At 41.1% G+C, this 14,331-nt stretch overlaps 1 protein-coding gene across 3 annotated transcripts in view; it reads right to left on the reverse strand.

The window, feature by feature from the left end:
- The window catches only part of TDRD3 (tudor domain containing 3), a 653,010-nt gene that overhangs the window by 474,482 nt on the left and 164,197 nt on the right, over positions 1–14,331 (reverse strand). The window lies entirely within an intron of this gene.

Raw genomic sequence — 14,331 nt, forward strand, 5'->3', positions numbered from 1 at the left:
CACCCTTACTGTTAAATGTTCTAAGGATTTTTCATTCATGGGTTTAAAAGGATGTGCATTAACCTACTTATGACTTTATTCAAATGCTATGCTGGCAGAAGTGTGCGGACAGATTCATAAAAGTTATGGTAAAAGAATGACACAAACAGGAACGTGATGTATGGTACAAACTCTTCATGTATGCAGAAACCACAGTATAATTACCTCAAATGGACTTATCTCACAAGTGAGCATCTATTAAAACTGAGCAAGTGTTATCAAAACGTTGAAATAGAAGAGAGAAAACTCTACATCTGGTGTTGATGACACCACGTTGTGGACTGTTCCCATTAAGTGGCACAGTATCCATTCTACAGCCTGCAAGCTTTCATTAAAAAGACTGTGCCTTTTTGCAGATTTCAGTAACCAAATACTAGGATTTCAGGAGCCAGGCGGATACATTCACTTAACTTGGGTTCCTTGTGAGTCTAGCTTGAGCTTGTAATTTTATCAAAGGAGGCAAAGGCATACATTTCCTGTTCTGGGCAGCTGACATGTTCATCAGATCCGAGAAACATTAGTGATGCACCCATCCTGGATACTATGAATATCAGTGTTTCCTAGACTCCCTTAAGGTGTAGACCACTTGTGGTAAAAAAAACAAATATATGCTAAGGTTGGTGACTAAAATCATTATTGAATACATTGCCTGTGGTTGTGGGTAGTTGTGTCACGGTCTGAGTGTTTTTGTTTTTATCTGTCAGAAACACATTTTTAGTGGTTGTCCCCAGTGAGCAAATTGCTCATCCAACATTGGTAGCTGTAAAATCCAGTTCTGGTGATTCTTATCTGTTTGCTGGAGAAGTTACCAGCAGGTTGTAAACTATTATCATCATATGATATAGTTTTGCCAAATGCCCTAGCGACAAGCTTGGCAGTGGACACGACTTTGACTGTCCCCGTTTGATAAGATTAAACATTCCAGCACAGATGTTCATCAATACATTTACAATCAATATATTTGGAAGGGATTCACTGAAAAATATATTTTCTTGAGTCCTAAAATATAAATATGTTGTTGGACCAACATTATGGGGACACATGTATGGATGCATATCTTTTACCACCACTGACATTTTCGTGAAACTCTTATGTGCTGACTTTTCTGTAAAGAACAAGAAATGCATATATGAATTATAATTTGCCATCTGCCAATCAACAGATACCTGCAGTGTTTCTTGTGCATTGGTGTGGAAAAGTACCCATCCTTGTTAATGGCCATTAACAAAGTACTATTTACAGAAGGGAGAAGTCATCTTGCAGGGTTGCCAATTTGAACTCTAGATTCTATTTAACGATTATCAGTCGTATAATTCCAAAGTAGACCAAGTACACTCCTTGTCTCCTCTTAAACCTCCTACTGCTCCAAAAGCAGAAGCACATAATCCTGTTGGTTCTTGTCTGCTCTGCCTAGGGATTGATTTGTTTGGGATTCAATGCAAAATCCGTGCCATGTAACCTGCAGCATCCTTTAACACCTAAAAGGCAAAACTATGATTGACAACAAAGCATTGATCCTACATATCTATCTCCTAAATAGCACTCTGGAATATCCAATTTAGTACTGCACAGCAGCAGGTATTGACATTGTTCCTGCACTCGCTTTGTCAGATGGAGGACCTCTATGGGACAGTTTGTAACTGTAAATGAATCAGACACTATGTTCATCTTCAGGTGATGGTGTGAACTTTCTTTACACTCAGATGTTATACATTAACCCCTTCACTGCCAGGCCTTTTCCCCCTCAGGTGCCAGGCCTTTTTTTGGCTATGTGGGGCAGTTTGAGCTTAGGCACTCATAACTTTTTGTCCACAAAAGCTACCCATGGCAAATTTGCGTCTTTTTTCAAACAGCCTGGAGGAGACCAAGAAATTAGCCAAAATACAGCAACATTATTTTTTTATGGGAAAAAAAGGGCTGCAGAAGATGGATTGTGTTTTTTCCCCTGAAAATGGCATCAACCAAGGGTTTGCGGTGCTAAAATCACCATCTTTCCAGCTTTCAGGTACAGGCAGACTTGAATCAGAAACCCACATTTTTCAACACAATATTGGCATTTTACTGGGACATATCCCTTTTTTACTATTTTTTCTGCTTTTAGCCTCCTTACAGTTACTGACAGAAATGGGTGTGAAACTAATGCTGGATCCTGGACAGCTAAACATTTCTGAAAAGTATACTAAATGCTGAATTCAGCAAGGGGTCATTTGGGTAGATCCTACAAGGATTTATAGGGCTTGTAGGTTCATCAAGACCCCTAGGTACCCAGAGCCCACAAAGGAGCTGTACCTTGCAATTGGTTTTCATTGTATTCATTTGCTGAAATATAAAGAATGAAAATAGGTTATCAAGGAAACCTTTGCATTTCCCAAATAGGCACAAGATAAGGTGTTGAGAAGCAGTGGTTATTTGCACATCTCTGGATTCTGGGGTGTATACTGGAATGTGAATTACAGGGCATTTCTCAAATGGACTTTTTTTACACACTGTCTTACATTTGGAAAGAAAAAATGTAGAGACACACAAAGGACAATAACACTTGTTCTTCTATTCTGTGTTTTCCCAAATCTCCCGATAAAAACGGTCCCTCACTTTCGTGGGCAGGCCTAATGCCCACAACAGGAAATGCAACATGGACACATCATATTTTTACATTGAAATCTGATGTGTTTTTTGTAAAGTGCCTAGCTGTGGATTTTGGCCTCTAGCTCAGCTGGCACATAGAGAAACCTACCAAACTGTGCTTTTTTGAAAACTAGACACCTTGGGGAATCCAGGATGGGGTGACATGTGGGGCTCTCAGCAGGTACCGTTACCCAGAATCCTTTGCAAACCTCAACATTTGGCAAACCAAACACTTTTCCCTCACATTTAGGTGGTAGAAAGATTTGGAATCTGAGAGAGGCCACAAATGTCCTTCAACCCAGCATTCCTCCAAGTCTCCTGATAAAAATGGTACCTCACTTGTGTGGGTAGGCCTAGTGCCCACAACAGGGAATGCCCCAAAACACAACGTGGACACATCACATTTTCCCTAAGAAAACTGACCTGTTTTTTTGCAAAGTGCCTAGCTGTGGTTTTTAGCCTCTAGCTCATCTAGCACCTAGGAAAACCTAACAAACCTGGACATTTCTGAAAACTAGACACTTAGTTGAACCCAAGAGGGAGTAACTTGTGGCACTCTTATCAGGTTCTGTTATCCAGAATCCTTTGCAAACCTCAAAATTCGGCAAAAAATACACTTTTTCCTCACATTTTGGTCCTGCAAAGTTTTGGAATCCGAGGGGAGCAACAAACTTCCTTCTACCCAGCTTAACAGTTACATCCTGGGCACCCAAGAGGTTAACAGAACAGAGGTTTTAAACCATCTCAACTATGTAGGGAGCATAGAAAAAAAGCATTTTCAAAGCTGATATTTATAACTCTGATTTGAGCACTGAGAAAGGAAAAACACAATGGCTGACGCAGTGCAAAACAATAAAAATATTGATGAGATAAGGAATTATGCAAAGAACGAGGAGTATAGTTTTCAGATAGAAAGTAATCCCTCATACATCAATGGAGGCAAAAGACTACATCCAAGCAGGTAAAAGAGAGATGGTTAAACTTAAATACTGCCTAAGGGATGATACGCGATCTTACTGACAAAGGCTCTAGCGTATGGCTAAGGGTTTCTGAACACAAGAAGTGAGTGATTTAAGGAGAAGGCATCAAAGCTCTTTTAGTATGTATAGAACAAAATATTTACTTTTGAAATTTAGAGGACAAAGTTTAACAAGAAGTAAGATTCCTTTGAGTTTTCCATTATTTACAAGCCATATGTTTGATATGTAAAATATGGGTGGGTGATGAACTCCGATTGCACAGTTTTTCCCACTCTGTGCTCCGCTTAGAGTGTACAGTTGTGAAAACTCCGTGTAGCGTAGAGAAGTTTTTCCTCGCTCGTATTCGCCAACGTTAAGCTGACGGCAGCGAGAGAGGAAAATCTTACCCCAGACCACCTTCTGGTGAGATTTTGCAACGCGGGTGGTCAAGGTTGGTCACTACTGCTTGCATTGATAAACCTTCCATTCACTTTGAGGAAGCTGCCGCTCACGTCGAAAATCTACTTAAGTGACAGAAAAGAAGCAGTGCCCTTTTGCGATGCATCACGGTGCCGTTTGTGCTGATTTTACAGCGCAGGACAAACACCAGGTACTAAAAATCAGCGCAAATGTCACAACCTAACGCACTCTGCCGATTGTGGCACTCCAAGTAGCATGGCAGAGTTTTGGGTCGCTTCGCAGAGTTCTGCATACCATATCTCCGCAAATCTGCCCAGGCCTAATGTAAATATCTAGTGATTTAAATTTTATTTATTTTTTTCTTGCAAAGGGCGAGCCGTTACTTCTTGGCAATGAAGAAACAAATTCCAGTTAGGAGGATGTAGACACTGGCCACACTAATAAACAGTAAACATTTAAGGACCTTCTTGTTTTCAGGATATGAAGTAGTGGTGATGCATTACTAGACTGAGGGGATGAGCAAGAGAAACACATGCTTATTCCTGTTCTCAGCAGCACAACAGGAAATCGCACAGAATCCTTTTTTATTACCACAATGCTGTGATGCACCCTTGTAGGGAATATGGGACTGAGTGCCCTAGGGTGGAAGGGGGACAAGTGTCCATTTTAAAAATTGGGGTGTTTTGCAAATGGCATCCTGGAGCCCTCTACTTCAGAACACCACCACAGATACCATCTGGGTAGAAAGTAGGCATTTTTTTAACGTTATTCTCAAGGAAGAGAGGCATAGCCGTACAAGGCTTACTCAGGGAAGGTGCTACAAGCAAGCGATTCAGAATTCAGCAACGTAACAAGTAACACTCACTTCACTGGCCAGCACGTGCTTTTTCTCTTAAAAAGAAAAAATACTTTATTACACACATTATTAAATATTAAGCACATATTTAAAAATATATTCTAAACTGCAAGTAGGAATTCCTTTTCTGACACCATCTAAAAGCCCTCACAACCAACAGGGGTCACACATTAAAGACAGGTACCACAAGTCACTCAATGTACTCTTAACCCCTGCACCAGAGGCACCTCAGAAGTTGCCCTGGACCCTAAAAAACACAAAAGCTTCTTACAAGTCTAACACAAAATAAGGGGTAAGTTTTACTGTAGTCAGACCTACTGGCTTTATCAGTGTGTCAGCATGGTAATTTACGACAACATATAAAAATTCCAAGGACACAACAAATCAGCATTGTAAAACCTCAGAATGGTGCCATCTTTCAACAACATACTACAACATATGCAGTGATTCACTGTATACAATGTGCATGTCGATGTTCAATAATGCAGAGTACGAGTTTTTCTTCTACCTTTAACCTGACTGAAAACCAAGCCGAGCCGTTGTTAGAAAGGTCCCAATATTCCATAGCCATAAGACAAATGACCATCCCCGAGGTTGCTTGATAGCCTAAAAAGGTTTTTGGGAATCTAGAATTGTTATATTGGGAGATGTATTGTGTCCAATAAAGATTTAATGAAGGACCCTTCTTCGAGTTTGCAACTCTCCTAGCAGGCCCCAGAGCCGCTGGAAATCGTTGGTGGCGCCCCTGCTCCTCCTGGAACACCATAGTGGCCAAACAAGCAAACCTCTGGTGGCAGGCGTGCTCCCTTCTAGCACTGCGGGCTAATCTCTAATCTAGATATATTAAAATCTGTCTATGTAGATAAATATTTCCTTTTTGTTTTTCTTCAAAACTAACACGAGCGCCCAGGTATTTTTTTTTCCAAGACGGGCCTCCCATAAGTTCAGGCCTGCTTGGCCAGTCCTGCATGGTCAAGCTCAAGCTGACTCCGATCCTGCCCCGTGGTCCTCCTGCCTGCTTGAAAGTCAGCCACCGCTGTCCACCCCAATGACCCCCTGTCCAAGTGAAGGTAGGGGAAACTGACAGTTCTTCTGCTGCCAGGCACTGTACAGATTGCTCCAATAGCCTTCCACCTCTCAGGCAAATTCAAAGAGGCCCCATTTATCCAAGGGCCTGGTGACGTACTGAGACTTACCACACTCCACACTACACACACAGATCCATTTACAGCAGGCTCGCTCAGTTTACTCAGTTCTCTTGAGAACTGATCCCCCATGGGAGATTTAACAAGTCATACTGGGATGTACACTATTTGTTGGGTTAGTCCTGGCGGATGAAGGGTGACACCCTGAAACCGGTCCTAGGATGCTTGTTTCCGGTCCAAGGAGGTCCTGGCTTGGCAGTTCGGGCTGGACTGTTCCCATGGGTAACAGGGTCAAGACTGATTTGCATATGGCTGGGTCCAAACTGTGGTGGCATGGTGAACACAATAATTGATGGATTAAACCCGGATCTGTGACTGGGGTGAATGTCTGATTAGTTCTGCATTCCATCCATTATTTGTGTTTGCTTTCGTCGCCATAAGTGGCCGCGTATCCCCAGACGTGGGTCCCGTGCTCACTATGCCACTAGATTTAAGCTAGCCTGGCTGATGAAGGCTGATACCCTGAAACCGGTCCCAGGATGCTTGTTTCAGGTTCACGGAGGACCTGGCCTGGCAGTTCGGGCTGGACATGGGGCACAGGGTTAAGACTGATTTGCATATGGCTGGGTCCAAACTGGGGTGGCATGGTGAGCAAAATGATTGATGGATTAAACCCAGATCTGTGACTGGGGTGAATGTCTGATTAGTTCTGCATTCCGTCCATCATTTGTGTTTGCTTGCTTTTCTCTGAGACAGAGCATCCCAGGTCTGTCATTACATGTGGTAATTCAGCCCAATGTGATTTCACTATCTATCCTTTTTCTCATCCAAGGACAGGTTAATATTTTTCAAATTGGCCTATTGTGTGAGGGTGGCTTTGACCTACCTGTTGACACACAAAGTAATTAACTTGAATCAGCAGGGTAGACAGAACCTTGAATTTCATTAGAGGCTAACGGAACACTGCAACACTCAAAGGACATAAAGGAGTGCAAATATGTCCAAATTAATATTTGCTGTCTGTATCTTTTTTAACTTCTAGAACAAAACGTTAATCTCTTCTCTAGCTAATTTGAAGTTGATATTTTGGCGCAGTTGCAACTTTTAGTATGAATACAGTAAATCATGCCAGACAAAAAGCACTAGCAACCAGTTATTGAACATTAGGAGAGCACTGTCATATCCTGAGGGGGATGAAAGTGAAGCCTCGGATAGTAGTCTTATCACCTCAGACATGTTGACTCAAAATACTAAGGCACAGGAGAATCGAAGGATGTATTTTCTTTAGACAATACCAACTGATAAATCAGGGAAGGACAGAGAAGTTTGGAGAACTGAACCAAGGCAGAAGCAGAAGAAGAGAAACACGAATTGGAGCCAAAGGAACAAACAGACTCACAGAAGAGCAAAAAAACTGCAAACTCGACCATGGGAACAAGAACAAGGGGCAGACAAACAACACAATGAATGTGGTAAATCACTCAAGACGTTCGCTCTCTAAGGAGGAAATGGGCTTGGTGTAAGTGGGTTAGTCCGTCTGTCCCACAACCAGTATGAATTTTACACAAACTAGAATTGATTTATTTTTGTTCACGAGAAAATGTAAATTGAAAAAAATTGTTTTCTGCACTAATTAAAACTGGTGCAGTAATTGACAAGACACCGACTTTAAGCAATATGTGTATTAGTGATATTGAAACATTGCACACTATGCGTATGTTAGATGAAGTGAGTACAGGTCATGAGGACCCATTATTAAATATGATTGATTGTGGCACTGGCGTGAGGGTTAATTATCCCAGTCATTTCAAACCTAAATCTGTGTTCTTACCTCAAATACATTGTGAGGTACTGGAGGTTTTTGAAAAAAGGAGTATTAAACGAGCTAAAATACATAGATACAAAAAACATTGCATAGGTAACTGTAATTTAACTATGGATCAAAAGAGTTCTAGATAACCTAAAGGCTGATACCTCGATTGTGATCAGAGAATCAGATAACGGGGGGAATGTAGTGGTGTGGGCCAATGATAAATATTTGGCTGAGGGTTGAAGACAATTAAATGACCCAGAATATTATGAACCATTGACTTTCCACACTATGATATATGCTAACAGAATATATGGAAAATGCTAGCAGAGTGGAGAGACCAATGTCTACTGAAATGGGAGGAATTGTTGTCTTTAAAGTGTGATCATTCTAGAACTCCTCTAATGTATCTCCTGCCCAAAATACACAAGGGCCCTACTAACCCTCCTGGTAGGCCCATTGTTTCTGACATTGGTTCTTAAACAGAAAATACATCTAGATACATTGACCATTATCTAACACCTTTTGTTCCAACCCTGCCACCTTATTTGAATGACACTACCAATTTTCTTACTATAATTGATGGGATATACTGGGGGCAGTTTTGTCCCATAGTCACATTAGATGTGGCAAGACTTTACACCAGTATTCAACATGAGCTGGGTATTACAGTGATCAGACATTTCTTTAAGGCTAGATCCCTATCCCTCTTGCTGCATTCAGAAATGCTCATTAATATGATTAATTTGTCTGTGCAATAACTACTTTCTCTGTGATAAAACACTGTATAGGCAAGTACAAGAGACAGCTATGGGCACTTGTTTCACCACCAGCTACGCAAATCTTTTTGTGGGCTGGTGGAAGGACCAGGTGTCCGATAGCATGCCAGTATTCGAGGAACATGCTATACTTTGGACACGCTTCATTGACATTTTCATTATCTGGAAGGGGGATGTTGTCTCAGCTGAGACACGTGTCCCGGAATTAAATGCTAACAACCTTATATATTCAGTTCTCAGAACATACTGACAAGTACAACTTTGAACTTTTAGATGTTGAGGTATTTGTGGTGAATGCTAAACTAAACAGAAGATTACACTGCAATCACACTACAGGCAACAGCCTGCTTTTTTGCCACTAGTGCCCACCCTAAGAGTCTTGCTTATAGTATTCATTATGGCAAACTTCTCACGGAGAGAGAAAGAGAGATTATGCAAATTAGATTCAAAGAGCGGGGTTACCATGAAAATGTGAACAGGCCATTGATCGTGGGGCCTCTGTAGAAAGAGCACAATTGTAACACCACGAGACAAAGTATCAGGCGAGGATTCAACAATCAAATTTATTACTACTTTCTCCCACCAGGTACCCCAGATTAATCTTGTTTTTAAAAAATACTGTAATGTTTTAGAAATGGATGAAAACATTAGAAACTTTGTCCATAGTACACCCAATATTACATTCCATAAAAGCTCTTCATTGCGGGACAATTAGAGCACTAATATGGTCACCACAACAGTAAAGGACAATAGGAACTCCAATATTGCTGGTTTCTTTTGTTGCATGAATTGCAAAGCTTGTGCACAAATTAAAAACTGTAACAAATGATGGGTTCCCTCGAAGAATGGTTACCATTATATCAGAAAGTTGTACATTTGTAACACACAATATTGTGTCTATTGTTTGATTTGTCCTTCCGATAAACTTTATGTTACAGTACCAGTACCTGGGGGCAACTTTGGTGATGCACTATGCCATGCTACACATTCACACTTAACCCCTTTACCACTGAGTATATGTTCCTCTTTGTTTCAGTTGTAAATGAATATGTTTTTAGAGGTTGAAGATTTGAATTTTTTTCACTTTCACTTTTGTTTAATTTTTCTTAGGTACCTTAATTTCCGGTATCGCCAGAAAGCACAGTTGCACTCCAACCAGAGAAAGTTCTGTGTCCGTTGAGTATGCCCCTCAGGAGATTCCAGTTTGGTTTAATCTGATTATTACTTTACTAGTGTTCATTTTAGTAATATGAATGAGCTATTTTGCCTCCAAGTTCAGCCTCTTATCAGCTCACATGTGCAATGTTTGGGGCTATTGGATTTATCATTGAAACCAAGAGGTATTTAATCTTTATGATCTTGAACATCTAATTTCATTTTTTGGAATGGTTTATTGGATGAGATGTCTCCAGCCCACAAGGGTGAGTATAAGATGCACAGGCTATATATTTTCTGGATGGATTCCATTTACTTGGGGACTCTAACTGACATACTATATAGTAGTCAGAGCCTTATTTTTGGTTGGATGTTTCTTTTTTTTAAAGTAATACTGATGTATCCATGACATTGGCCGCATTAGAGGCCCAGACTCCGGGAACTTGGTTCAGTATTAAACAGTAAAGCAGTACAGATTTACAGTAGAGGGTTAAACACTAACATTTTCCAAAAGAAAATTAGATATTTGTTTTGGGATGCTGAATTAAAGTTAGGCCACAATCAATTCAACAAAGATTGCATCTGGGTCAGGCTAACAGTGTTTAAGTACTAGGCTGCAAGAAGTAGTTGGCAGATTTGGAACAGGGCCTCTTGCCCCAACGGTGAAGCAGTAGACCTCATTCTAAAAGGCAGGGACTAGCATTCAACACTCAAGTCCATTTTAACCAAACTTACAATGAGTGAGACTCAGTGACACTAACAGAGGAGATCCAAAACCTGGGTGGTCCTAAATAAAATCTACAGGGGGTTACATCAGGTCAGAGAAATGCATTTTAGATGATCAGTCTCTCCTTCCTCAGAGAGCTATGGAACCTGAGTAGGAATCTCTAAATGGCCATGCAAGAATTCAGGCTTCCTACCTTGAACCTTTATGGCTGGATCCTTTGGAAATGATATATAGGGTATGGGTGTAATACAAAAACTTTTTGTCTTTGCAGTTAATGACAGGTTGCAATATGGCTTGCTGCTATATCATTTTTTGACAAAGCGACTTGAACTTTGTAGGTAAGGACTTTGAGGACCTGATGTCAATTTTGTTTCAAAGTCAACCAGTCCTTGGCAGTCGAGCCAACCAGGGAAGCTGTCCCTTTCAGTACCATGTGTTCTGGTGCATTTGTGCACCCAAATGCTGTGATCTTTCACATGCTGCGAACTTGAGGACAATTTCCTTTTTTCAACTTTGAAAGTCTTATTTTCAAGACTTTTTGATGTTCTGTGTTCTGAAGACTTTTCAGGCTCAGGCTTTGCAGGCCTAGATTTCTTTTAGAAATTTAAAATAGGTTTCAGAATTAATTTTTGTGGCTCAACATCCTGGGACTCAGATCTGGACCATCATCAGAATTCAAAAATTGGCTGCCTGTACTGATTCTTCACAGTTTGTGTCTGATGTCTTGTCTATGGACCGAAAGTCAAGTCTTGGAAGGCTGGCTGATTGAGAAAACTCGGTCTCACCTGATTTATGACCGAACACTATTGCATAAAATTTTGCGGCCTTCTTCTTTCTAAGATTTTTGATTTTAAACACTAAAAGCCTGGCACTAAGTGCCATGGAAACAGAGTTATAGACAAACATTACTTAAGATCATGTAATTCTACATCAGAACCTAAGTGGTATTTGGTTAATAATCAGTATTGAAAAACTGGAATACAGCACATAAATAACAGAATCAATTCAGAGTCAATAATTAAGAGCTTTAATTGCAAGCACTTGGAAACATGATGATTTTCCATAACAATTGATTTCATCATAGAGCGTCTCCAAATCATCTTTTCTGGTGCGGTTTCCTTAGTCTGTTGTGAAAGTGCTAAACTCAACAAAATTTTCAGCAATCTTTAGACAAAATTCAACCTTTACTAGCACCATACTTCCAAACCAGAAGTTGTAAAACAGAATTCAAAGACCACAGACATGCTATTGGTTTACAGTCATACAGTGTTTATTTATGTTTGACCCCTAAAAAACCACAACATATTTCTCAACTGGCCCTCTAGAAAATTCATCTAGTGGTCATGGGTATAAGATACGGCTGTAGCCTCTTTCTGCTGCAGACAGAAATCTGCTTGCAGAAGCTTTAGATGTCTACAACTTAAAACTCAAGAATCAGTTCAGAAGCAGGGCACCTACTGGACACTAGGTTTTGCACCAGGTAATTGGGTCTGGGCAGACAAACCTGTTTTGGGTCTGCGGTTGGAATTCTGGGTTCTATTAACCATCAGTGTAACAAGCCAACTTCAAACTTATGTTGGTCAACATATAGAATAGAAACAGGAAGATGGTAGATGCACCACTGGTTAAAGACTTTATGCCTGATAAGAGGGGGCGAGCATCCCCATGGAATGGGAAGAACTAAAAAACTCTTGGGGACACCCATCACGGTGGAGTGGGAATTTGCAGTAGAAAAACCTCCCTTTGTGTATCAGATCTAAATAACTGGAGGCACATATCCCTATTAACAAATTCTGAAAACCCCTGGGAGAAGGTTATGATTGTGCATGTCCAAATATAACCTGGATTACCTAATCCCCCTCCCAGATTCTCTTAAGGCAGCAACAGTGTACACATTCTTCACCTGCAACCTGGGTATCTTTTCATAATCCATTCCTATTTGTGATGTCTCTCCTTCACTCACTTTTTGGTTTTAAGGTACCACATTTATGTTATAATGCTTGTGAATTTTGTCACATACAATTCTTTATAGTAAGTTGTTGGTGTGAACATCCCCTGCACGGTGTACAGGTGTGTTCTGCTATTCCCTAATGCCTGACTGAGTATATCTGGAAATATCATCATACTAATCTAGAGTGTTCCCAGAGGTTTAGACTTTACCCAGACCTGAAGAGGTCCTGGACTTGTCCTGTGCCCACATGCGGAGCACTAAGAGTGCCATCATTTACTTGACATTGACTACTGTCCCAGTTCTGAGTTTCACACACAGAGCATGGTGACAGTGTTTACAGAATTTATAGTGTGAGCACACCTGTAAGAAAATGCCTTTTTTTGCATGATCACCCTTATTTGCTTGGACAGATGGTGCTGGTTTGTTTACTCTGTGCACTGTGAAACTGCTAACCAGACCCAGTGCAGGAGCTCTAACTCCAACAACCTGTTGAATTGGCTATAATCCCTGAATGGCACATTTAATAGTGCTGCAGTACTTACTATGCCATCACTACAGTGACAATGTGAAACATGGCTCCTGGGCTGCTCCTGCAACCTGGCTTTGCAGTTTTTAAAGCAGCATTTAGACCTGTAAAAATAACCCTTTTCACAGGCCTAAACCTTTCCTGTAACATTTTATGTAACCCCTAAATAAGGCCTAGCTAGCCCTAAAGCAGGGTGCATAGTGTGTCAAAGGAGGACAGGTAGATTTTTACAATGCTACACATGCCCTTACAGTACAAATGCTTCAACCCCATTTTCAATGTAGCCAGCTGACTGCCCCATAGTAAAGAACTGGGTTACTTTATTCCATGTAATAATGCTAATTATGGTTTGGTAATAGCTAGGAAAATACTTCAAAGACTTGTGTTTAAAGTGAACAAAATCCAACTTAATGGAAAATTTTAAATGTGTCTATTACAGGTAAGGCGCAATTATATTGTCACCTTTTCTCCTACCTAAAGCCTCTAGTAGCCTTTCTGTTAAGTACTCACCAGTCACTTGAATGTTGATGGATCCCCTGTAGGGAAGTGTAAAATGCTCCCAGGATAGGGGCAATGCTCTTAGGTGTGGTGAGTGTTGACCATGCCTTGAAAGAATGGCCCAGCCGGTTGCATATTTTCAAAGAATGCCAACCCTAACACTTGCAGATGTAGCTCACACCTGGATCCACCTCCATTTTGTCGTCCTAGTCAGGCTGGCCACAAATCCAGTGGAAAATGCCCCAGTACTGTTTTAGAGTGATTTAAGGGAGGGTTTACCCATTAACAGCCACACTTCTGGGTTGGCACAGGGAGCTCTGCACAAGAAAAGAAAGGCTCTGCCATGTTGGTGTTGGGTAGAGAAGTGCAGTGTGGGATTGTCTGCTGCCAGGTAAACATAAACTGCTGCAAACGTGGGTAGGTTTGCCCTTGAGAACTTTTTTTCCCCTAGAGTTTAGGGAGGGGCAGGAGTCACCCCTACCACGCACAATCAAGTGCCAGGCATAAATGTGGAACACCGATGTACAATCTTCAGAAGACTGCTGGACCTGTGGAAGACAAGGACTGCACCTGCTGTTGAGACGCGTGTACCCAGGACAAAGACCTGGACTTCAAGGGTCAACTGGTTGATCTGCTATGCTACAGGGACTCAAAAGCTTCAAGAAACTCACTTTACTGGAACAGCCAAGTTGGACCTACCCAGAACTCTGTGGGAAACTTCTGTTAGAGTGAGTTCTGACTGGTCAATTTCTGTTTCAGGGGTCCTGGAACACTTGGATGACATCGGAGTGTACTCCCACTGCCTAGGTCTAAAATTAGGGACTTGGAAACTTTTTCAAGA

The sequence above is a fragment of the Pleurodeles waltl genome, chromosome 8 (genome assembly GCF_031143425.1).
Source record: "Pleurodeles waltl isolate 20211129_DDA chromosome 8, aPleWal1.hap1.20221129, whole genome shotgun sequence".
In the NCBI taxonomy this organism is placed as follows: domain Eukaryota; kingdom Metazoa; phylum Chordata; class Amphibia; order Caudata; family Salamandridae; genus Pleurodeles; species Pleurodeles waltl.